This window comes from Fukomys damarensis, unplaced genomic scaffold, assembly GCF_012274545.1.
Source record: "Fukomys damarensis isolate Sample0158 unplaced genomic scaffold, DMR_v1.0_HiC HiC_scaffold_15, whole genome shotgun sequence".
Taxonomy (NCBI): Eukaryota; Metazoa; Chordata; class Mammalia; order Rodentia; family Bathyergidae; genus Fukomys; species Fukomys damarensis.
Window position 1 is genome coordinate 8,389,162 of NW_022900927.1, and position 26,660 is coordinate 8,415,821.

The 26,660-nt window shown below is 37.8% G+C and overlaps 1 pseudogene; it reads right to left on the reverse strand.

The window, feature by feature from the left end:
• Window positions 1–24,157, reverse strand: part of LOC117286167 — a 52,308-nt pseudogene extending 28,151 nt beyond the window's left edge.
• Window positions 24,158–26,660: the final 2,503 nt, after the last annotated feature.

Sequence of the window (26,660 nt, forward strand, 5' to 3'; positions counted from 1 at the left end):
CTACAAATTTCCCCTTGTAAAGGCAGTTTTCTCCCTCATTTGTATATAGGCAAAATTCTACATCTACATCCAGCATAAAAAAAAAAACAAAAATAAGAATAACTGCATGTATTTATAGGCAACTACAGTTATAAACCAGTACATTTCCCTTTTGAGAAAATAGTGTAAAATTCTAGCGTGGGTGGTAGTTTGATTATGGAGATCTGTCATCTGCTTTCAGATACATTTCAAGAAAAGCACTAAGCTAATTAAATTTATTATTCATCTTCCTTTGAAGGAAAGCATATGCAAATTTCTTCAGGCAAATCATGTTCATAAGAATAAAGCACCACACTGTGGGTTGGTTCCAACTCTCAACACTTTCTAGGAAAAAGAGGTACAGGTGAACTGAGGAAGAAAATGTTTTGGCAGAATTTTCTGTGGAAGAAGAAAGCCTTGGTAAGGAAGGTACTGTCTCTCTTTTAAAAATTAGAAATTTTCAGTGATTTTATGTAGAATAAAAGTCGCATTGCTTTAAGTGCAAAAGGAAACCCCAGGCCTCATCTCTATAACATTGCCTACCAATGAGAGAGACACCAGCTATTTCTTTGTGTATTTTCCTGGAGTTAAACAGTTGTGCACACCTGGCTTGGAAATTGAGAATTCTCCCTCTTTTAGGTTAATTACAAGGGTGATATAACAAAGGTAAATTATCCATCTGCTGAAGATGGCTACGGGGTAAAGGGTTGGGCAGCATTTACTTCTCAGGGAATCTGGACTTCAAAGTTTGCACAGTATCTTGTTTGTCCTCTAGAGCCTGGCCAATGATCTACTAAACATATGGCTCAGCCTGCTTTCATTTTCCATTGTCATTAGACTTAAATTTCTGGGGGCAGGGCTAAGCACTTCTGTTCTCTGATAGCTGCTGAACACCTAGAATACTTTAATGATCAATCTTGGACAATAATTCAAATGATGACTCTTTGGAGTTGAACAATTTTATTAAACAATGCTAATTCCCTTGTAAATAAAATTTGCTCCATTGATCATATTTTTTAGGAGGTGACTGAAAATACAAACAATAGCTTTTTAAGGCTTACTAATATAAACAATTTAATATTAAAAATATAGGTGATCCTTTTTTACATTATCAGGAAAAAGAAGCATAGTTACTAGGGAAAGTATATAAATGCATGCTGAGCTAAATCCCCAGCCCATATATATATATATTTTTATAATAAAATATTTACAACACTTCTTAGTATTCTGGGAACATGTAGTTAAAATTCTGATAGCTTGGAATATTTCAACCTGAATCATTAGAGTGTGGCAGAAACCCACATATATTTTATCAATTTAAATTAACAGGGAAAAGATGAAATTGTCCAGTATACCATGTTTTATTGTATTTCCCCCTTTGTATTTACTGGTTGCAAATGAAGTTTGAGTTTTACTAAATACATTTCAGAATTTCTAAGAATAATGCTCAATGTTTCTTCTCATAAGAATCACAGTTTTTTGCAAGTGCCATTTAGAAGAATTTTTTAAAGAAAAACTTCTAAGAGAAAGCCTGGCCTAGCAGAGAGGCATTGAGCTATAATGTTATCTTTTAATGTCAACTCCTTGATTTTATCCTATGTGATCTGAGAGAAGAGTCCTAACTTTTTGTAGCTGCAGCTTCCTTATCTATAAAATGCTATTGATAACTTGGAGCGATCATGTGGGTCAAACCAGATAGTATATAGCGCATCTGACACTGGGTAAACACAACATATGATAACTATTAATGAAAAAAAAATTCATTTGGAATCAGAAGAGACCTAGAATAGCAAAAGCAATTCTAGGCAACAGTTATATGGCAGGGGTATCACAATCCCCAACTTGAAACTATGCTATAAAAACAGCATAGTACTGGCAAAGAAACAGACCTGAGGATCAGTGGAACAGATTAGAAGATGCAGAAACAACTCCTGACATAGTCAGCCACCTCATCTTTGACAAAGGAGCCAACCTTTTTCTCACTTGAGAAAAGATGGCCTCTTCAATAAATGTTGTAAAAACTGGATTTCAACTTGTCAAAGATTAAAGCTAGGCCTTTATCTTTCACCATGTAATAAACTAAAATCCAAGTGGATTAAAAATCTAAATATTAAAGCAGAAACACTAAACTTGTTGGAAGATAAGTTAGGTAGAACTCTTGAAGATATTGGTATAGAAAAAGACTTTATGAACAAATCCTCAGTAGCACAGGAACTAGCACAAAGAATCAACAATTGGGATCTCTTCTTTTTTAAAAAGCTTCTGCACTGCAGAGAAATCACAAGCAGAACTGAGAGACAACCCACAGTGTGGGAAAAAAATTTTTACCAGCTGTTTCTCAGACAAAGATCTGCTATCTAGAATATAGAAAGAACTAAAAAAAACCAGACCCCCCCAAATATAAAGACCTAATTAAAAAATGGGCATCTGAAATGAACAGACATTTCTCAGACAAAGAATAAAAGTAGCAAATAAATATATGAACAAATGTTGAACATCACTGATCATTCAAGAGATGCAGATGAAAACAACACTGAGATTCCACTTCACCCCAGAAAGAATGGCTGCTATCAAGAAATCAACCAATAACAAATGCTGGGGTAGGGGTTGTGGGGAGATAGGAATCCTTCTCCATTGTTGGTGGGAGTGCAGACTGGTGCAACCACTGTGGAAATAAATATGGAGATGCCTCAAACAACTAGGATGAGAAGTCTCATTTAACCTAGACATTCCTCTGCTGGGTATCTTCCCAAAAGAATTAAAAGAATCATATCACAGTGATATATGCTCCTACATGTTTATAGTGGCACACTTTTTAATAACTAAAATAATGGAAACAGCCCATGTGTCCATCAACTGGAGACTGGATAAATATTTTTAAAAATAAAATGGAGTACTACTCAGCCATAAAGAATGAGAAACTAGAGACATTTATAGCTAAGTGGATGCACACTGAGGCCATACTGTTAAGTGAATAAATAGGACACAAGTAAATACCGAATAGTTTTTCTAGTGTGAGAAACTAAAAATGTAAATAAGGATCAAAATGTATAATTGATATTATATAATAGGAAGAAAAGGTCTAAAAAAGTAGAGGAAGTGGAAGGGGTAGGGGAAAGGTAAAAAGGGAAAAGAAAAAACATGTGAAAAGGAAAAACATGGAAAAAATGTCTTTGTAAACTCTCCTTATCTGCCTATTTGACAGTTGGAAGGGTGGAGGGGGTGAAGGGAGGGCTGGGGAATGGGGAAAAATAAGAATCAAGATAAGTCAGGTAAAGGTAGAAGATCCCAATGATGAATGGAACTGTATTATATACCTAAAATGTACCAATAAACTTAATAAAGATTAACAAAAACAAACAAAAACAATAGAGGAATGTATGGCTTATGTCTAGATATCCCCATAAAGCTTCATGTGGTCATTAGTGGGGCTTTTCAGAGGTGGCTGAATCTAGAGTGTGTGATGCTGGGATTAAGGGTCTGGGATCACTAAATTAGTCCACTGATTGGTTTGGCATAGTTCTGAGTGTGGATAATGGGAAGGCCCTCTGGGTGTAAGTGCTGTCCATGGGTGTGTGTGCTACCATTCTAAAGGTGCATAGCCTGGATATAATAGAGAGAGTTTCTTGGTCACTTGCTTCTTTGCTACTTTACTACTTTGCTGCCTTCTGCCCACCATATACAGTTTTTCCTTTGTTTTGACCCTCTGTGCCACTCTGCCTTGGAGCCAGCTGATTATGGGCTGAAACCTCTACAAACTGTGAGCTGAAATAATATTTTTCCTTTAACTTTGGGTGTCAGGTATATTGTCTCAACAATGAGAAAACTAACCAAGACAAGGCACTAGAGATTTCTTTAGATGATAATGGTAATCAAGGTTTGTATTATATATGAAAAAGATAAGTTTCATTCAGTTTTTTATAAATACCTAACAACAGTTTATATTTATTAACTTTCCCTATTCTTAGTTTCTCTGGTGTGAATAAACTATAATAGTACATAAGATCCTAATGATATAATGGACAATGTGAAATAGGAAGAAAGGGGCTAAAGGTGTAGGGAAAGTGGGAAGGGTAGGGGAAAGGTAATAAGGGAAAAGAAAAAAATATGAGAAAATGAAAAAATGGAAATGAAGTGTTTGTAAATGGGAAGGATAGAAGTGGGTGAAGGGAGGGCAGGGACAAGGGGAAAAAATGAGAACCAAGACCTGTCATGTAAAGGTACAAGATCCCAATAATTAATGTAACTGTAGTGTATACCTAAAATGTACCAATAAACTCAACGAGGGGAAAAAAAAAACAACTTTCCCTTTTCTTCAAATGAAATCAGAAATTTCCTTAATCATGATTTGATTTCTTTCCTTTTTTTTTTTTTTGATACTGGAGATCAAACTCAGGTCCTTGTGCTTGCAAGGCAGGCAGCAGAACTGCTGAGCTAAATCCCCAGTCATGATTTGATTTATACTGTTTCCTGTTGCAGGCCACTTATTTGTTTCTTCCTTCCATCCACTCTCCTTATCTGCCTATTTGACAGTTGGCTTTGGGTTTATTCATTGTGCTGGGCACATTGAAATAGTAATGCAGTTGCAAGAAAATGGGAGTGAGAGACTGGGGTGTAGCTCAGTAGTGGGTGGTTTACATCTGCTGCACTTGCTATCTTTGGGACATGTGATGTAACCTTATACCATGAATTATTAGTTTCTTCATCCTGAAAATTGAAATACCTCCTCTTCATCTAAAAGGATTATTGTTAAGATAACACATGTAAAAGCATTTTGTAAAGCGTGACAGAAATATGAACTATTATTCATAATTAATATTGTTAATAAATAATGTCATGGATTTAGGTTTCAGCATTATTTTTAAATTTCTTTCTTTGAGAGACTAACATTTCTGCATTTGCTGCCTAAAAATTTAATCAATCAGTTATAAGTCTTTTCTAGCTAGTTGGTCTTCCTGTTGAATTGGCAAGTCTCTTTGCCTTTCATTCACAGTATTGTACGGATAAGACATGATTCTTGTTAGCCACACAGGGGTTTAGAATTAATGCTTGTATTCATTCTTGCTTCCAACTGATGTCACATTCTTAGCAAAAAGGGAAAGTATGGCTGTGTGTCACAGTCGGTTAGTTGCATATTTTAAAGACCACTTAAAAATCCTTTGTGTAATAATTATAAAAAGAGAAGTGTCAGTTGTCTCATACCTTGTCTAAAGTGTGTGTATGTGTGTGTGTGTGTGTGTGTGTGTGTGTGTGTGTGTTTATCTTGAGTGGCATTTAAACATTTCCAAATACTTCCAATTGTCTAAGATGTCCAAAGAATTAGCTAAACATAGGTAGATAGTTTGACCAATATCTGACTCAATCGTTCTGGATTGAAATATAGAACTTTCTGGCAGAAACCTTGGTATTTGTTTTATAGAATGTATGGGAACAGAAGTGAAGAATTTCCCCCTCCAGGGCACAGCTTTGCTCATGAGGATCTTGTGGAAAATGTACAAGTTTGACCAGAAGTACAGTACAATGGGTGGCCGCTAAAAGAATGTGTTGGGGATGTCAGTTATATGCTGTCAAATATCACCCTATTTAGGTTTAATTGACCTTGAAATGCCACCAATAGGAGAGAGAACACATTGTTCCTTGGAGACTTTGAGGCAGTTTAAGCTGTAAAAATAGTCTCTCATCAAATGAAATGTAAAATGCCCCTAGCACACAGGAAGCACTTAGTACCTTGCCTGAGCAGAGGACAGTTAAACGGTCTACAATGAATGGTAAGTCAGACTGAACCCTTTCCTCTTTCCTGTGCAACCCACATGCTATCCCTTTCTCTGATGCTGGGGTTCAGTCCTAAGTCACTTGGGGGGACTCTTGTGGATGGTTTAGGGGCATGACAGAACCTGTCACCACTGGTATTAACATTGGCAACTGGATGCTCCATCTAAATTGACTCTGGAAAGCTGAAAAAATAATAGATTTTTATTCCATGTTTGGAGGATGGTTTTCAAAACCAGCATATTTGAAGGACAGTTGTAGCTTCACCCATTGGCTACTGAAGGCCCACGATAACACATTGATGAAGTCAGGGCCGAACAAATGCAGAGAGCCTGTGTCTGCGGTTTTTGACATCCTCTCCTAAGAATAGAAATTTCCCTTATTGTTTAAATAGTTACAGATCAGTTTCTACACATTTTCGTCCAAAGCATTCTAATCAGTGTAACCCTCAGTAAATATTTTCCAAAGAATTTGTTAAATGAAGGGATCAACAGTAAAAGTGAGTGGGCAGAAGCAAGCCAGGAAGGCCAGCCAGCAGGAGAGTGGAAGCAGATCAATGAGCACCTCTCAGCCTTGAGCCAGGAATGAATTTCTTGGGGCTGCAGTGTGTGTGGTCCAGAGAGGAGCACTGTGGGGGGCCTGTCTGAGTATCCGGGGAGCTTCTGCCATGGGTGAGAATCATAGCAAGGGGCCCCTGTGAATGCGAACTGAACCTGGCCTCACACCCTGGAGACCTCCGGCCTCTCCCTCAGCGGGAGCATGAAGTTTACTTTCATTTGTTTATTTACTAGAATTGCAAATTCCACGACATCAAGTACAGTGCTTTGTCTTCTTTGTTTATTGCTGAATCCCCTGAATGGCTGCCACAAAGTGGGAACTTTGTACCTATTTTTAAATATTTTTAATATCTTTAATGAGATACAACTCACATACTATAAATTTACCCGTTTAAAGTCACAGGGTTGTGCAAATATGATCACTATCTGAATTCAGAACTTTCTCATCACACTAAGGTTTATTAGCAGCCACTCCCCATTTCGCTCTACCATAGTGCTTAAAACGAATTTGCTTTCTGTTTCTCTGACATTCCCTATTCCTGACATTCTAAATACATGGACTCATAGGATAGGTAGCCTTTCGTAACTGGCTTTTTTTACATATGTTTTCAAGGTTCCTCCATATCATAGTATGTATCTGTGCTTCTTCACTCCTTTTTGTTTTCTGAGACAAGGTTTCACTTTGTATCGCAGGTTGGCCTTCAACTCACTTATGTGGAATCTATGGCCATACAACCCTGAATGTGCCTGAACTCTTCTGATCTCAGAAGTTAAGCAGGGTCAGGCCTGGTCAGTACTATGTGGCCCAGGCTGGCCTCCCACTTGTGGTTATCTTCCTGCCTCAGCCTCCTGAGTGCTGGGATTACAGGCGTGCACCACCACACCCATTATCCACACCTTTTATGGCAAACCGTGTTCTGTTAATCCATTCATTAGTTGATAAACTTTTAGGTTTGGGCACTATGAATGATACTGCTGTGGATGTTTATCTACATGTCTGTGTGGACGTGTGTTTAACTCTTGGCTGTATACCTAGGGGTGGAACTGCTGAATCTAATACAGTTAATACAGTTGTTCTAACTTTTTGAAGGACTGTTTTCCACAGTAGCTGCAACATGTTATACTCCCAGCAGCAATATATGAGGGCTCCAAGTTTTCTACATCCTTATCATTATTTATTATTATCAGTCTTTTAAATTCTTTTGGACTTCACAACAAGTGATATTTCCGAGTGGCTTTTCTATGCGAATTTTAAAAATACCCAACCACTCTAAATCAAGAACCTTATTTGACACACATCACAGAGTTTTGACCTGTCGCTCTGGTTACCGTCTGAGGACCATTAGAAAATCAGAAGTAACCCTCGGAAACATGGTGGGCTGGTCTTCTCTTGGCAGTTTGCCCTCATGCACAGCAGTGTCCACCTTGAGCACTCACTGGGATATGCAAGTTGTAGGCATCCTAGAGAGGTAAATTGCCCTTGAGTTACGATCAGCCTGACATGCAGAACTTGGGTTATGACTGGAATTGTAGTTTTAACCTATGAACAAAGTCTTAAGTTCCAACTTGAATGCTGGCTGCTTGTGCTTCTGGATGGTCTCAGATACAGATTTAATCCTTGAAGAGTTCTGGAAGGAACATGACAGCATCCTTCCTTGTGTGGGGTTAATTGAGAAATCCTGGGCCAGTGTCTCTCTAAGGACCCTGAGATCTGCCTGTACACAGGAGAGACTTGGAAGGCTGTGTAGAGGAGCTTGCGCCTTCATTTGACCAACCTGAGTTACAAGCAGCCCTCGTGAACAAACATTTGAGTTTGTAAATCAAGGGGCCATTGTACATGGTTAATTTACAATTTATGAACATATTGAGAATATAATGTCCCAGACACAAGAAGGCCCCATGTACTAACTGGAATTCCTGAGCAAACATAATTCATATTAACTATTAAGTTAACCAGAACATTAAATTTCACTTCAGGCAGGAGTTATGTTAATGTGTATGGCAACTCATTTTATGTTAATTAGAAAATCTTTTTGACCATTCAATAATCTTTGATTAATAAATAGAAAATAAAATAAATGCTAGTTTTTAAATATTTTGTTTTATTGGCACAGTACTGTGGACCGAACCTGGGCCTTTGCACTAAGCTATATCCCTGACCCCTTTTTAATTTTTTATTTTGAGATAGGGTCTCAACTCACTAAGTTACTCAGGCTGGGCTTGAACTTTCACTTCCCTTGCCTCAGCCTCTCAGAGTGCTGGATTATAAGCTTCTGCCCCTAATCCTGGCATATGCTTTTTTTAAAAAAATAGAAAGTATGCTTAGTAAAATGTTCTATGGAGAGTAGTTGGGGATAGAATAGATGGGAAAGTTATTCTAAAAGTCTTTGCTGAGGCACTACTGCAGGATGCTAAGGGTAGAAAACCTAAAGCCACTTCCTAATTTTGTAACCCTGGGCAAGTTACTTAGCCATCTGCAGCTCATCCATACATATCCATCTGTAAAACAAGAAAAAAAAAAGTCCTACCTATTAGTCTTATTCTGAGTTGTCAGCCAATTATTTAAAATGCTTGAAATAGAGCCTGTGACATTGTAAGTGCCATTAAGTGCAGATATGATTATTTTTCATGACTAAACTGCTGTGACACAGTTTCTCATTTTTTATTGTTGTTTTGTTTGTTTGTTTGTTTGGTACTGGGGTTTGAACTCCAGTCCTTGTGCTTGGGAGGCAGATGGTGGAACCACTGAGCTAAATCCCCAGCCCATCACAGTTTCTCATTTAAGAAACAAAGATATGAAGAACTGGACCAGTGGAAAGATTTGTGCTGTTGACATCCACATGCATGGTCAATCCAGAACACACCTTTCTTGATCTGTATACCCACATTCTACCCCATTGTTGAGTCATTATTTGAAAAAAAAAAGCCAGTGAAACAGTTGTTTTGGGACATTAGCTTCTTTCTCCCTGTTATTCTTGCTATACTCAACTTGAATAGAAAGGAGGAATTGAAGGAGAGAGGGAGAGAGACAGACAGAGAGAAAGAGAGAGAGAGAGAGAGGGAGGGACAAAGGGAGAGAGAAAGAGAGTGTATTTGCTAAGACTTGAAAGGCCAGTTGTATTACTTTTGGTTTGGCCAGATTGCAACTGTCACTTCTCCAGACTGGCCTCAGAGTTTGTGGATGGGTCAGTGGACTTCTGCTTCACTGATTCTGAGGCAGAAAGGAAATAGCTCAAAGAATCTGAGAGCTATTTCCAGATGTTGCTAAGTTCTCCCTGATGTCACTGTGCTCCTATAATTGAAATGATGATGGCTAATGATTAACATGGATTTCTGCTGGGTTTTAATCAATTATTTGACAAGGTAAAGTTATGTTGCAAAGAGAGTAAATTTGCAGTGAAACCAGTCCCCTAATAATTTCGATAAAAAGTGAACGTGACATTACATTTCGAATAATGATCCAAAGTGAAGACAGTTCTTTGGGAGAGGATTAAAGAACAAAATAAAACAGATAGTAGGAAACAGGGAGATAGGAAAGGAACCAAGAGATGGAGGGAGGTGGAGGAAGGGAACGTCAGAAGAATTAGAATGCATTGCAAGTATGTAGCAACTCCCCTCAAAGACTGTAATCATTATGTACCTCGAACATGTAATAATAAAAATAATTTCTTAAAAAGACAGAAAGAAGGCATCAGTGTCCTTTTCCTGAGTATGCTTATGCACAGTTCTACCTCAGTAGGTAACATTAATTGCTGGATTTTTTGAGACAGGAGTTTACTATGTAGTCCAAGCTATCTTTGAACCCATGGCAATCCTCCTGTGTCAGGCTTCTGAGTACTGGGATTATAGGAGTGCATCACGACATTTGGCTATCAGTTGGTAATCTTTAATTTTGTGTCCATGATACATAACAAGTATGCTTTATATCAAAATCTTGTAAACACAAACACACACAATGAATATTTTTATGAAACAATTTTTACCCTTACTAAATGGAACCCATTCAGATATTTTCTATTTTAAAATACTTATTGTAATCTACTAAATTTATTTTTGAACCCACTTACCACTTGTAATCTGAAGTTGAAACACTATATTTTTTGTTTGTTTTTTAAGATTAAAATCTATGTAGTCTAGGCTGGCCTCAAAATTGTAGCAGTCTTCCCGCCTCAGCCTCCTAGAGCTGGGATTACATGCGTGTGCCACTATGCCAGGCAGAAACACCATATTAAATATATCTTACTTATTTCTTTAATAATGAGGTCATAATCTTTAGCAGTCAAAATATTAGGGATATAACATTGACAGTTCCTGTCACTCATGCCTAATTTTTAGAGTAAAGGACCATGTATTTAGTGGGAGTTTTATGGGGAAAATCTTTGCTTTTTAACATATTCGTAACTTCTTTCCAGAGTTATTACATCTCCCAAATTGAAAGAAGCTACTTGTATTATTGCAGAGAGGTAAATATTAGGGAATTGATCATGTTGAAGTATTTTGTGACTCTGCCATTTTGGGTTGGACTTCCGGGTTCTTCTTCCCCCTAAACCCCTGTCTTGAGTTTCCTTTACCCAAGACCACCTCAGCATATAGAATTAAACCTAAAGCTTCCGGCAGGGCTCCCTCCTTAGAGGGCAACGTGGCTTGAGATAGGCTAAGAGCAGCCTACTCCACCCTAACAAGGAGGTCTTTGGCTCCAAGCCCCATAAATAGGGCAGCATGTCCTCATCTCTCTCTCTCTCTCTCTCTCTCTCTCCCTCCCTCCTACCCCCCCACTCCACTCCATTGCCAGTTGAACCTCGAACCTCGAACCTCTAACCTCTGACCTCTCAACCTCGGACCTCTGTGAATGGCCTAGTTGTTGAGCGTCACTGTTCCCTTTCAGTGAGTCAATTAGATGTCTTGTAGGCAGTTAGACAGGGCTATCCTCAAGTAGCCAGCCCTCAAGGAGCCAACAGGGGGGATAATCAGGATGTGTACACTAAAGGCCAGAGTTGTAAGAGAGAAACTGCTACAGCCCTGGGCTTACCCTGGGGATAAATAGCAGTGTTTGATATTCTAAATAGGTATCAATCACCTGGGTGGGGGGCCAAGGTCTTAGCCCAGCCTTTCCAGGAAATATCCCTGATCCCATCGTTACTGAAAATCCTTGTAGGCTTGCTATGTGACTTCTCCCCCTTTTGACTCCCATTTAATCAATATTACATGGGTGACTGTACTTGTAATCTTACTGGTTGGTCATGGTTTTGCCCCACCTCATGCCCACCTTGTAATTTTCCGCTGGGTCTTACAGTTTTGTCCTACTTTGTACCCACCTCACCACATGGCTTTGCTGTATAAAACATCTTGAAGAAGTGGGCTTGGAGGGGGGGCAGTCCACTTTCTGGTTCCCCTTCTGTCTCTCTTCTTTCTCCCAATAAATTTTTCCTACTCTTAACCTCTGTTCCTAGAATTCATTCTTCGATTTTAGAGAACATGAACTAGCGTAGCATTTTGGATATCAAGTAGGGTTGGGATTTACATCTCTTCCCCTATATCAGTGTAACCAAAAGTCAGTCTTTCAGTGTATACTGTGTCTATCAGTGACTCAGCAGTAATAAACTGGTAATATTATGAAACAGCTTAATTCTAACATTTATTCTATAATTTTCACTGCATACAGATTTACTATTTTAAAAATATATTAAGTGAAGAAAGCAAATTGCAAAGCAGTCTTTCTTTTATGCTATTGTTTATAAAACTCCTGAGTCATGTACTTGTATTTACAAAGTATTTTAATGAAATAATCTGGTAACATAATGGCTGATTTTATTTTGTTTTTTTGATACCTGGGACTGAACTTGGGTCCTTGTGCTTGTGAGGCAGGCAGCAGAACTACTGAGCTAAATCCCCAGCTCTACAGTGGCTGTTTTAGGAGAGCAAAATTGGGACACCTAGGTTGTGTTTGTGAAAGAGTTTCTGCTGTATAAATTTTGGTGCAGTTTGGGAGGAAATGCCGTATTACTTTGAGAAAATGTTGCTGCATAGGATGAACACTTGTGTAAAATAAATGAATTTGATTAATATGATCTTTGAGATTTTTACTCTAAAAGTCCATGATTCTAAACTCCTACTTTGTGCATTCAGGTAACCAATTTGTTTTCAAAGTACGTTGAACAGAATCAGCCCCTGCCATTGAGAAATTTATATTCTCAAAAGAATGGGCATTGGAATACACCAGAGCGGAGATGAGAAATTATTTATTTATTTATTTGGTGCCAGGGTTCAGACTTGGGACCTTGCGCTTGAGAGGCAGGTGCAGTGCTAAATCCCTGGCCCAAGAAATATTTTATCATTTACAGGGAAGCTTGGCTATCATTTGCAGATGAAGTTGGTCTAAGTAGCCTTGAAAAATTAGTTTAGATATTTTAAGAAAACTTTTAGATGGAGACCCCTCTAAATTAAATTATGTGCTTCTCCAGTTGACCACAAAAGGTATAAATAAAATGGACAAATCATTATGAACCGCTGTCCCTAGCAAGATAGTAGCATGTCACACTGGTGTCATTAATCTCTGAGATGTCTAGAACTATTGTCCTATATTAGTAACTCTGCCCTGCAGTTTTTAGTGGTTCCATTTTTCCAATTACCTTGGAACATTATTTTGTTGTCACTTTTCAGAATGCTGGCCTTGAGGAAGAAACTCTTTGTTCAACTTTAAAGTTACTGGTACAATATATTAGACTTAGAAATTAGCTATCACCATTTCTTTTGAACAGTATGTAAAGTGATAATGGCCTTGAGCTTCACCTTACCTTTGAATAGCATGTATACTTTAAATTTTTTTTTTTTTAGTACCAGTGATCGAACTTAGGACCCTGTGCTTGAAAGGCCAGCATGGTGCTGCTGAGCTAAATCCCTGGCCCTGCATATATACATTTTAATGGATGGATTTTGTAGTAATATCTACCTCATCTGCTCAGTTCTTTTATTTTTATTAGTTCCTGGTTCTTGTCTGCATTTCGCATAGGTGTGATTGCCTGGTATACTGGAATATGTTCTAGAAATAACTAAAGGGGTATGTAAAATACCAAGAAATGGAGAGAAGAACTCAAAGAAAGAAAAAAAGCACAAATATGAAGAAGGTTAACTAGACAAAATATTTGAATATTAGGGATTCCATCGAGATACTATAAACCCATTATTATACTGAAGATAGCTATAGTCTCATCTTTCTTATTCAAGGAAAGATTAAGGATTACTAGGAGTTGGAAAGAACAAAAATCCACATACTATAAACTACTAAAAAATACAGAAAAAATGGAATAAATGGCTATTTTTTCTCTTTATTTTTTGTTTGTTATGGTACCAGGGATAAAACTCAGGACCTTGCGCTTGTGAGACAGGCAGCAGAACCACTGAGCTAAATCCCTGGACCTCTCTTTATTTTTAAAATATTAAATTCATGTAATGTATTTACATCAACCAGGGTCAGAAATTTATTAGCTAAAAACCCAGAGTGCCTCTGGATGCTTGGCCCTAGGAGTGCAGTTGATAATACCACAGCTCTGTAGACTGAAAGAGGCTGAAAGGCCATCTGAAGGCGATAACACAAGTGACATTCTGTGCAGTTCCAAGGGCCTGTTTCTTACTGAGTTATCATGGTTTATATTTTATGTATTTCTTTTGTTTTTGTTTTTTTGGTACCGGGGATCGAACTCCGGTCTTTGCGTTTGTGAGGCAGGTGGCGGCACCACTGAGCTAAATCCCCAGCCCAATTTTATGTATTTCTTAATCATCTGAGAGAGCAAATATGCAGAATGCTAACGACAGTTGCTAAAAGACGAAGTTGGGAGGTGTTACAAGCTTTGATAAATGGCCAGGATGTGGACAGCAATAGGATTCAAAAAGACCAAAACAAATCAGAAATAGAGATGGAAGAAAAATAAAATCGTTCTCAGAAAGATGTACACAAAGATGTAAACTTCTCATGTGATCACAGGAAGGGAGAGACTAGAAAAGTGGGATTGCTACCAGGAGTAGCAACCCAAGAAGGCAGGAGAAGTAGGAGAAATGTGGGCAAGATTATGGGAAATATTAGCAACAAGAGAGAGCACTGTGTCAGGTGGTAAGGGAGCGTAGACAGGAAGTAGAGTGATGACGGTCCTTTATACAGACCTGAGATGACGCTGAGACAGCTGTATTCTGTTTGGAGCACAGAAATGAACAAACAACATTGACATCTTAGAGGGATCCCAGAGGTAAACATGGAAGATGATTAACGGGAGGGAGGGATTGATTTAGGAAGAAGACTTATGCATTACATCACGTGGTTAAGTGATGGAAAGTTAATATTGTACAGTATAGAAATGGCAATACTTCAGGTTAGTGTACAGAAATGTAGACAAGAGGGGGAAATAGGACAGAATTTTTTTTTTTTTTTTTTTTTTGGTACTGGGGATTGAACTCAGGTCCTTGTGCTTGCAAGGCAGGCCACTGAACCACTGAGCTAAATCCCCAGCCCTAGGACAGAATTATTTAACTTGAGATAAAATATAAAATTGATTGAAGCTGTATTAAAACTATTACCTATTCTAATGGAGAACAGCTCAATTACAATTAAAGGTACATTGTGAGTCTGCTGTTATAACACTATAACCAGGAAGGAATAAAACTGAGGGGTGATGGAAAATACAGTAAATGTTTAAAATTTAAAGACTTTAATATGTTGAAAGACACATTTCCACGACTCCCCTGAAAGTACTAAAACACTTTCCTTGCCTTCTAACACATTTACTCCATGATTCTTGGCAATGTGTCTTTTACTGTAATGTTTTTAAAAATTTAAACATTCACTTTAGTTTTTGATCACTCCTTGAATAAAGAACAAATGGGTCTCTTAGCTCTAATTTTGTTATTTCTCTTCCTGGACTTATATACAAACAAGCTTTGTTTTAGCAGAATTCTTCCAATCTAAGTATATGTACATTGAAACAAGCACTAACAGAATTCTCAAACAGATGCATTTGTCATCTTAGTAAGGAGAGATGGGAAGAGCAAGAGAAGCTCATCCTTATTCCTATTTCAAGCAAGACTACAGTATCATTTTCTTCACTCACATCTTACTAAATGACCTTCCCCTTCCTACAAATTATGTGTAAGTGTAAAAGAAAAAAAAAGAAGCTAAGTCCTCATATAGCATTAGAAGTCATCTACTGACTTATCTACCTGTCATGGACAGGGCAGTTTTTAAAAAAAATATTTATTGGGATTTCCTTGGTTATTTACTGAAAAGACAAAGAAAAATTTTTATAAACTATCTGAGTAGGCCTTTTACCATGATATATTAAGATTGAGAATGTAAGATAACCCAATTTTGTTTCCACTTTCTCTTCACACTAGAAGTAGGTAGTATTTGTTCAAGGAAAACAAGACATTCCACATCAAATCAAACACAGAACAAAGTAAGTATCCTACCCAAGAGTTCCCAGTCTGATCAGAAACTCTTAAGGAAAATGAGGCCCAGTCATTATAATTTTAAGTGGCACTTAGCACATTACTGGCAAAGTTGGGGAAGTGAGCCAGGATCTGAAGATGTGGTTGTGTCAACAGATGTATGCTAGAGTAAATCCTTGAGCCTTAAATAGAACAAAGCTAGTTATTTAATGGCAAGATTTATTTACATGGAAAAATTTAAATGATCCATGTCTTGGCTTGAGGTTAAACATAAAGCCCAGCTTGGTAAGGCAATCATAACAAGTTACAGTGACCTTGTGTTTCACAGTATCATTAGATGACATAGAATCATCACCTATCATCACCTAATCATTGAGTAGTAATGATTGCTAGCTCTATATGAAGTTGGCATTTAATTATATTTTTTGAATGAATGAATGAGTGAATGAATGAGGAGGGGAAATGACTGGACCAAATGGGAGGAATGGTTTAGTCATTGAACCTAAAAATCTACTTATGTTACAACTCTCATTTCTACAACATCAATCAAATGTGACTATTGCCTCCTCCCCACTCCACATTCTTCTTGTATTCTTTCAAGTCATGTGTTATTGTTTTCAATATCCATTTCATTTCACTGGGGATTTACTAATAAAATAAGTTTCTCCTGAGATCTTTTTTTTTCTTTTCTTTCTTTCTCTCTCTTTTTTTTTTTTGGTACTGGGGCTTGAACTCGGGTCCTTGTGCTTGTGAGGCAGGAAGTGGAACCACTGAGTTAAATCCCTGGCCCTCTCCTGAATTCTTATTCATTGTTAAGTACTGGACTAGCTGTTGAAGACCCAGGATGAATAAGAATTTCTCTTATGGAGTTTAGAGACTGGTTCAAATGATAAACAAGCAAATTCTCTCTCTCTCTCTCTCTCTCTCTCTCTCTCTCTCTCCACACAGATGAGTGTCACAGTAAGACATTAGGGGAATGAGCCACAGAAATACCAAGAAGACGGTGTCTACATCTGGGATATAATGGAACAGAAATGGAACCAAAGTGTTGAGACTTCTCTTCACAAGGATTCTTTCAACCTTCACTATAACCTGAGCCTATGTACACACATGCATTTAGAGAAGGTTTACCTGAGACATCACGCATTTCTACCCTTTACATTCTACAATTAACAAAGACATCCCTTTTTATAGGGGAGTTTGGCTGTTAGCAGGATTACTTGCCAGTGAAGACAAAAAGATTGTTTAAAATTAACTTGTAACTTCTCTGAGCAATGTTGACTTATTCATGTTGGTTTGTTTCCATCATGTCCCAAAGAAATTATTTTAAATGAAGCCAGTTGGCAGGAATACTTGATTTCATGTGTCAAATAAAAAGACCCACTCAAAACTGTTCATTCTCAGCAATATTGTAACATGTGAAATTGTGAGTTTGCAAAATTCATTTTAATCTATTCTTTTTATCAGCATATTTTGTTGTAAGTAGTAAAAGGTGCACTGGATAAAAGTAGCTTATAGTCTGTAGTACCTAAAAAATCTACTTAGCAACACTGGGTATGCTTTATTCAGTCCATAGAACACTGAGGTTTTTAATCTAATTTATGTTTCTGTTGACTGCACGTAAATAAATAAAAAGGAGGAAGTTCTTTGCAAACTGCTCTCTCAGGGGAAGGCAGTATAGAGGTAACCTGCACTTTGATCATTTTATTTTACAATCAGTATCTTAGATGGCAGATTTAAGACAGGTTCTGTAGATTGCTGTTTGGCTTTCATTACGAAGGCCTGATGTGAACAGGATATATACCATAGTATAATATTACTGTACATCTTGTACTTCAACTACATTTCAGTGCACAATAGTAAATCACCTATAGCTAGATACTAGATAATGTGTTGCATAAATCCCCCTCCCTTGGTCTCTGTGTCAGTTTAAATATAAACATTATCTCATTGAAGTACAGTAAGACTATCATCAGCTCCATTATCCACCTCAATCTTCAAAGGAAGTAGTAATACAGGGAATGAAACTATGTATCCTTGTTCCTCTTGAAACCTGTCAATCATATTACACTTTGGTAAATAGATTCGAAGCCTGCTGCCTGCCAAACTGCCCCAACATGGAGAAAGGTCAGCAGAAGGACACTTACTTAACACAGTACATACTCAAAGAAAAGCAGTTAGAAGAGAGGAAGAAGTGCAGGACTTTCATGCAGGTGCCCATGATTTTCTGGGAGATCTGGACTGGTGGTCACGTGACTGCGAGGTTTCATCAGAGGTGACATTTAGTTGAGGATTTTCAGTTATGGCTTTCCAAAATGTCTTCGTTGTTTGGAACCATTTCCTGTAATTGACTTCGAATTAAAGTTATCTGTAGACATGACATCTTTTTAGATCGGGCAAGTATGCAAAACACATAAAACGGTCACTGGCATTTAGTAAAGAGTAATTGTTGCTGGTGGCGATGAAGATTGGAAAAACAGAGACATTTTTATCAGGCTGGGGAGAGACAAGTGTGGCACTTGAAAGAACCCAAAAGTGAGGGCCATGTCACATTTGTACCCTAAGCACCTCATTTGAGTCTCCCAAGCCCTGGCCTTGATTTGTAATTATGTGTTACTAATCCTATATAAAACTTACAAATGATACAGTTCATACCTAAAAGCTCTGCCCGATAGCCACTAGGTATTAATTACAGACACCTATTAGAATTCATATTTGAGACATGGAGAAGAGATAACACATTGTAAGCATATTAATCCATGCACTTATTATATATTCATGTTACTTGAAATGGTATGTATACACAAAATCATGTACATACATAAACACAGTTCTATGCATATAGATCATATTATACTATCTGACATATAATTTAGGATAAGCTCATCATATAATGAGATATTATTAGAGTACTGTGTGTGTAAAAACTCACATGCTTTGTACCCATACGAAAACCTTAATGGCCATTGAAGGACTCAGCATTTTGGTTTCCTATATGGAAGGAAAGACAGCACTTGGAGCCATGCCATGTGTCTCACCTGTGCCTCCAAGTTAATGTGACTTGCCTGGGTCTCAAAGCAAACCTAAAGAAGAGCCCATGTCAGATCCAAGATCTTTGGCACCCTGTGTGTTTAAGGAAACAACTGTACCTGTGACTTACTATATAGCGTCCTCCAGTCTGGCAGGGTTGATACTCAGGTGATGGAAAGATGGAAGGTACCCTTTCCCTGAGCAGGGTGGCAGAAGATGGGCAGCTGCACCCATAGCCTGGGTGGGGCCTTAGTGTGGGTGGATGTGAAGCTCTAAAGAAGGACATTTAGAACCATGTGCAGGGGTACATATACAAATATCTTTGCCTTCTCTTCCTGGCATTGAAAAAGAGAAAAACAAGGCTGGCATCTAGTGGAGTTTTCTGTGATTGGGATTTTTATTTTTTTAATTTGATAAACAAAAACCTGTTTAAAGTAAGAAATCCCAGGAGTTGTATCAGCTAGACAACCAGGAAACCTGGCAGAGACATATCATTATTTGTGTTAAGTATGTGGGATTATATGAATTCCTTTTCTATGCAAAAACTTGAGCATAAGGCTAATTACTCCTTTATCTTAGTTTTCTTCTCAGTTTGGGCAGTAAAAACCTCTACAAATTTACCGAATATGTAGATCCAGACAAACTCTGTGTGTGTGTGTGTGTGTGTGTGTGTGTGAGTGTATTTTAAAGGAATGGTATTACTCTGGACAAAATGTTCAGCAAATTTGTTTCCAGATCTTAAGAACTTTTTCCATGGTAATCATATAAATATATGTATCTAGCTCTCTTTAGCTGCAGCAACATATGCTATAGTGTGTTTATATAAATATTTATTTAACCAAGCCCTTACTAAACACAAAGAACAAAACCTAGTATGTGCTCAGTCAGCATTTGCTGAATATATGAATAAGTCCATTTTCTTAGCCCAACAACAGAGGGGGGAGGAAAACCTCTTTAGAGATGAATGCTATTGAGTAATGTTTGCGATCAAGAGTTGACCTTTCACCACACTTAGTCTTGGAATAATTACTTTACATGGTAGTAGTAATAGCAAGCATTCATTAGTCCCTCACTGTGTGCCAGATACTGTATAAGCACTTCACATGCATTTCCTCATCTGTGATGCAGATATTATTCTCTTCATTTCACTAATGGGGAAATTAAGGCTCCAAGAGATCCTGGAACTTGCCCAGCCCTCAATTCTAGCAAGTAGAGAAGCTGCTTTCAAATCCAGACTGCCTGGCCCTAATGATGCCACCACACTCTGGCTTTACTCTGTTTACAATTTAGAGGAAGGAAGGACTTTTTGCATTCTTTGCTTCTTTTATCTTTTGCCATCTACATTTTTTAAATATGTAACTTAAAGGTAGACAGTGAAGTTTATAGGATGGGGATGGGAACAGTATGGACAGAGAGGACAAGAAGTGAAGTTAAAAGTATGGTCAAGAGAAAAATACCAGAGTAACAAAGATACAGGAGTAGGAAAAAGAAATAAGAATTCCCCAAGTTTCAGGACAGAGCATTCAAACATTACAAAATAAACCTAGAATGTTAAAATAAATATGACATATAATTTTTTTTGGATGTTTAATAGCAAGTTAGTGGGGGAGCAGAAAATAACATGATAAATGGTAACTTTCATGGAGAATGAAGGTCCAGGAAAGATGTCCTGGGCTGTCACAGGGGCTGAGCTGGGAAGAAAACATAAAATGCAGCCTTTGGGGACCAGAGAGGGATAAGGAAAGGTTCCAAGGGAAAAGTGATGAAGGATGATGTGCCTCGTATGCCTGGATGATAAGTGCCATAGCTTTAGGGTACTGAAGCACAACTGAAAGAGAGCAGCTCACTGGAGAGGGTTTATGGACAGAGCTCTGGGGATCACAGCTGGAGGAAGAAACCAAGCCCAACCTGTGCCCAGGTACAGGTGGCTCTTTCTGCAGCATCCTTACCACCACTTAGCTCTGAAAGAATCTCAGTGGTGAGAGAGCTTATTCCTTCTCAATGTTGGTAGAAACACTGTGACAGTTTTTCATTTTATTTAGCAAACTCATCTTTTCACACACATGTGGCGGTCCAGCCGTCATAACACGAACATGCCTGAGTCGGGGAGTGAGGATTGAGAAAGGAAAGAACACTCAAGCTTGAGTGGAGACGAAGAGAAGTCTGATTTATTTCACAGAAACACCTCCTTTTATACGTTCACATCAACAGGAAGCTTTTAAGGGCACACAACAACAGAATGCACCAAGCAATTGTTTTTATCTTTATGCAAAGACCGGATTTCCTGACTTTTACAGATAACATCAGATATTCGGCTAACGAGTTTCCTGTTATGTCAGGGTCAAAGAATCAAAACAAGATCAACAAACAGTTTCCTTGAAAAGTAGCAAATGTTGATGCCTTAATTATACAGGAAGAAGTTATTTTCCAAATGTCAAACTCCAGTGGGCCATGACTGCCCCCCCCACAAATGACCTTTAGCTCATTCTCTTCACTCTGGTGCAATGTTAAGCAGCTCTGAGGACCCATCCCACTTTCCCTATATCTGCTAGTCCCACCTCCATTGACCTTGACCCATCGCTTAATAAGACTTGTTATACATCACCTTCTTGCACTATCCTGAATTATATTCACTAGATACACTCAGATTTGTCAAAGTTTTCCTTACACTATAACTTCTAGAAGTAAGTACCACAGACCAGATGCTATGTGCCCAGTGATGGCTAAAGTGTAACTATTACTGGCCTTGCTGTGAGTGGTCTTATTAATATGATATAAGATTGCTTGCGTTTTTAGTCTTGGAAGTCAACTACAATCCCAGCCTCAGATTTTCCAGCTGTTGTAGTCCTCAATGCCAGTAGGATTTCTTTGTAAATTCTCGAGTGGCTTATTTGAGGTTAGTGCACTGGTGTTTTGTGTAGTGCACATAGAGGTGCTTTTATTACAATATTAATGATAAGTAAGTTAATTATATTGGGCAGTGTGTGTTTGTGTCACAAACATAGATTGTGCTTAGTCCAGTTCTATATATTTGAAATAAAAATAAAATGTTATTATATAAATATTCTGCTGGGTAGGGGGAAGGGAGGTCAGCCATATCTACTCATGGCTATTTAGGGAGGTAACCTAAAATTAGGAATTTGAGATTTTCTTAAATAGAATCATTCTTCTCTCAAGCCAATTTCTTTCTTTCTTTTTTTTTTTGGTACCAGGGATTGAACTCAAGACCTTGCACTTGCGAGGCAGGCAGCAGCACCACTGAGCTAAGTCCCTGGTGAAAGAACTGTTTGTATTATATCTACATTTTCTATTTACTCTTTCCTCCATTCTTCCCTTTCACTTTTGTTATTGTTGTTGTTGTTTTTGCTACTGGGGATTGAACTCAGGCCCTTGCAACTTGTGAGGTAGGCGGCAGAACCACTGAGATAAATCCCTGGCCCTCAAGCCAATTTCTGTTTGGACTTGACTGGGGTGTATGAGTCAAGAATATCAATCCTATATTCAGTAATGTATTTCTTTGTGTCTTTTATATTTTTTTTCCTTTTTTAACGAGACAAAGTATTTGTACATCTTTATGCGGCACATTATGGTGATTCAATACATGCATAAATGCGTAATAATCTAATCAGGGTAATAGCCTTTCCATCTCTTCAACCACTAATTTATGTTGGGACTTTTGTATTTTTTTCTAGTCATCTTGAAATACATCCTAGATTGTTGTAACCGATAGTTACATTACTTTGCTAAAGAAAAACCAGAAGTAATTTCTCCACTCTGAGATTTGGTGTCCCTTACTGTACTTCCTTCTGTTTTCTCTCCCCTTGTACTTTCTAGTCTCTAGTGACCATGATTCCTTTCTGTCTTTCCATGAGATTGACTTTTTAGTTTCCATAAATGAGTTAAAATGCAATACTGTATTTGTCTTTCTGTGTCTGACTTAGTTTACTTTACATAAAGACTTCCAGTGTCATCCACTTTGCTGCAAATGACAGGATTTCTTTTTTTAAGCAGCTGAATAGTATTCTGCTGGGTAAATATACTTCACTTTCTTTATCCATTCATCCACCAAAGGGTGTCTGGGTTGATTCCACATTTTAGTCACTGTGAATAGTGCTGCAATAAACATGGGAGTGCAAATATCTTTTGGTGTAATTATTTCATCTCCTTTGGATATATCCCCAGTAGTGGAATTTCTGGGTCATGTGTTAGCTCTAGTTTTTAGCTTGTTGAAGAATCTCTATACTGTTTTCCATAAGGCCTGAACTAATTTACATTCCCAGCGATCTACTGTATATAAGATTCCATTTTCTCTGTGTTGCACCAGTATTTGTTGCCTGTTTGATTCTAACGACATGCCCTTTAAAAAATATTCTCTTTTAGCTCATCAACTTCTACCAATCTTCCTTTGCCTCAAGTTTCTTCATCTGTGGGGATTCAAAATATCTCATGAAATCTCAGTGAGAATTGAGCAAATTAAAGCACATTCTGGCAACAGTCAAAGCTCTGTAAATGTCAGCTCTTTGTGGACTTGCCCCTTTGTTTTCCTTTTCTTCCCTTTCTCTTATTCTCTTCCTGCCTCTTTCCTTTTCCTTTCTTCTCAAGCTTGTCTGGGACACTTTTAACGTAGTGTCCCTGATTTTATACTTATATTTTTTATATGTGTAGTTAAAAAAATATTTTTGGTATAGGGAATTGAACTCAGGACCTTTTGCTTGTGAGGCAGGGGATGGTAGTTTTTTTTATTTTAAAAAACAGAACTCATGAATTGTATAAACTTCAGTATCACAAAACTTGAATCTGATCTTGCCAGCAGCCTCATATAAAAGATCACCAAAGGTCAAAGAAATATCCCTATTCTCCACCTCACCACCACAGCACTGGGGAGGAAGCTCTTGCCTGAACCATTATAATAAGTAGTCTCTCTGCTCTGATTTTTCATTGTTTAGTCCATTCTTAGGCCATAGTGATCCCTCTTAAAAGCAAGTCTGATCATTTGATTTCCTTGTTTAAAACCTTCAATGAAATATTATATGAAAATATGAAAACAAGTATCATCTGGATATGCACTTACCTAAACTTTTCTCTCTATATTATACTTGAATACAATTTTCATTTTAAAAATCACTTCAAGAGTTTCACTTTAAAAATCACTATCAAGAGTTTGATATAAAATGCATGTATGTATATTTTTTTCTGGTACCAGGGATTGAACTCGGGTCCTTGCACTTGCGAGGCAGGCGGTGAAATCCCTGAGCTAAATCCCCAGCCCAAAAATGCATATTCTTTAGTGTGAGTTGGTGGGGTTATGAGTGACAGGCATTGTGGGTTGCTTACTCACCGTAACGCATCCCTGTCATCAGTTTCAGCCACTGACCTTTGGAAGTGCTTTGATGTTGTTTAGGTCAGGGCAGATGCTTTTGACAGTCCACAAAGCCCATGTAGCTCTCTTTAGAATAATCTATTTTAATATATATAATACATTAAAGGAGACAAATTATGTTGAAATATCTTATCAGGAGCACTTTTATAGGATAGTAATACATGCATCCCCTTATTAATGCATTAAATAACAAGGCTGCAAATTTAGAATAGGTGTTAAAGTTTACATTTTTAAAAGATCTGTCAATGTTGTTCAGCATAAATCTGAATATAAATTAGTCTTTGACTCACCTCCATTCACGTATCGACTGGAAAACAAGTGAAAATAGGGAATGCAGGAAAGCAATGTAGTCACAACTATAGTGTGATATCAAAACATCTGTGACTTTTAGTGGTGCTCAAATCACATGCACCACTATTACTGCTTTGGTTTTGGTCCACCTTCATAATTGAAAGAAATAAGATTTGAGTTAGAAATTTCAGTTAGAGATTATTGAAAAATAAAGGTGCAATATTTTCCTGTCTCGGTTTGTGATCCCCTGAATACTGACTCAGATATTCACGGCCTCATGTTAAGAACCTTCCTTGTGGGCTCACTGTTACTGGGTCATGTGATCAGGTCCAAGGGTGAAGGATTGTGAATGACACTTACACAGATTCCATTCTTTTTCAGTCGTAGTGACATCTGGTGAAGGAAGCAGTCACAAACCAGCAAGGAGCAAAGAAGAAAGGGAAGAAATAGGGTAGCATTTCTGGGGAAGATTTAGCTGTCCTTAAACGGCAGCAGCCATGTGGGCACCACAGAAGGATCCAGCCTTGGCAGATGGACTTCCAAGAACAGCAGAGGTGACAAGGTAAGGATCTACACTGTGGACGATGGTGAGCAGCTGACCAATCCGGTCTTAGTGCCACCTGCCTTTGGGCTTCGTGTATGTTTACTATATTTATAATAATAATAATGTTAATTATATATTCAAATATATTACGTTTATTGTATGATAAACATGTCAACATGTTTATTATGTTAGATAATAAACTTCTTCCTGTTTGAGCTTTTTTTTCTTTTTGAGACAAGGTCTCCCTGTGTAGTTCAGGCTGGCCTTGAGCTTACTATGTAGTGCAGGCTGGCCTTTACTTGCAGCAGTCCTTCTGCCTCAGCCTCCTGAGTGCTGGGATTGCAGATGTGCACCACCACACCCAGCACTGAGTTCTTTTTGATGAATCCTTTCATTAACAGAAGAAGGCATCTAAATTTATACAAGCTGCATTAGGTGACCCCTGCCAGTTTTCCTAACTTCCTTTCCCTATTCTTCCCCTGGCTCACTGGCCTTTTGTTTCCAGATCGTTATCTGTGTCCCAGGGTCACTGTCCACCTCCCTTTGTCGGGCAGCTCCTTTCTGGGCCCTCATGTCTGAGCTGACTTGCCATTTCCTCAAATAGATGGATCTAGACCTTCATTCTGATTTTATTTCCCTCTTCCCACACCATCACTTTGTTTTTCTCCTTCCCAGACCTTATCAAAACTTGCACTTAAAGATATTTTCTTGGGTTGATTTAATTTCTTTTCTCAAACTATAGGCTTCATGAGAACAAGAGCCAGATGCCTAGCATCCCAGAGTACCTGACATGGATACTCAGTAAAATATTTGTTGAATACATGAAGGCCTCATCTCAGGTTCTTTACCAGTGCTAAGAACAAGGGGTTATAACTCCCTAAGAGACCATATTTTAGCACCACTGTGCCTAAGTGACCCTGAAAATTTAGATTACTCTTAGTATTGTTTTGGTACGTAAGGCAAATAAAAACCGAACTCAGTGATCACAATAGTACAAATAGCTGGAGAAGCAAAGAACTGAGACACTGGAAAAGGGTAGTTTCACTGAGTAGGTGAGTAAGTAATAATTAACGAGCATAGGCGGACAATACAGTATTGCATAGAAATCTTACACGTGCAGTACGTGTATGATTCATTAAAATTCATTAATTGTACTTTTTCCAGTACATTCTCATTTTGTCTAACACTGTATTCAACGTGATAAATATATTCATTCTTCTGATTCATATATCTGTTTTATTTCTTTTACATTCTCCAGAAATTTCATAGCAATTTTTAACAATGGTGTTCTTATTAGGCATTTTTGTTTTCTGCTCAGTCTTAATAGAGATCTATTGGCTGTTGACATTAGCTTTGTGTATTTGTTAAATTTAATTTTTTGATTAAATTTTAATTTTTCTCATGTTCCAATGAAACTTTATGAAAACAAGCCAGAGGGCACTTGTGGGGAATTGGTATGTAACACATCTCATTTTCCCACTTACCCTCTATCCCCCCTTAAAATTGTTTTTTATCAGCATTAGCTTTATTGATAAGTTCTTTATTTTTTGGAATATTTTATTTTATTTTATTTTCACTGAGTTTATTGGTACTTTTTATTTTTTATTTATTTATTTTTGTTTTGGTTTGCTTTTTG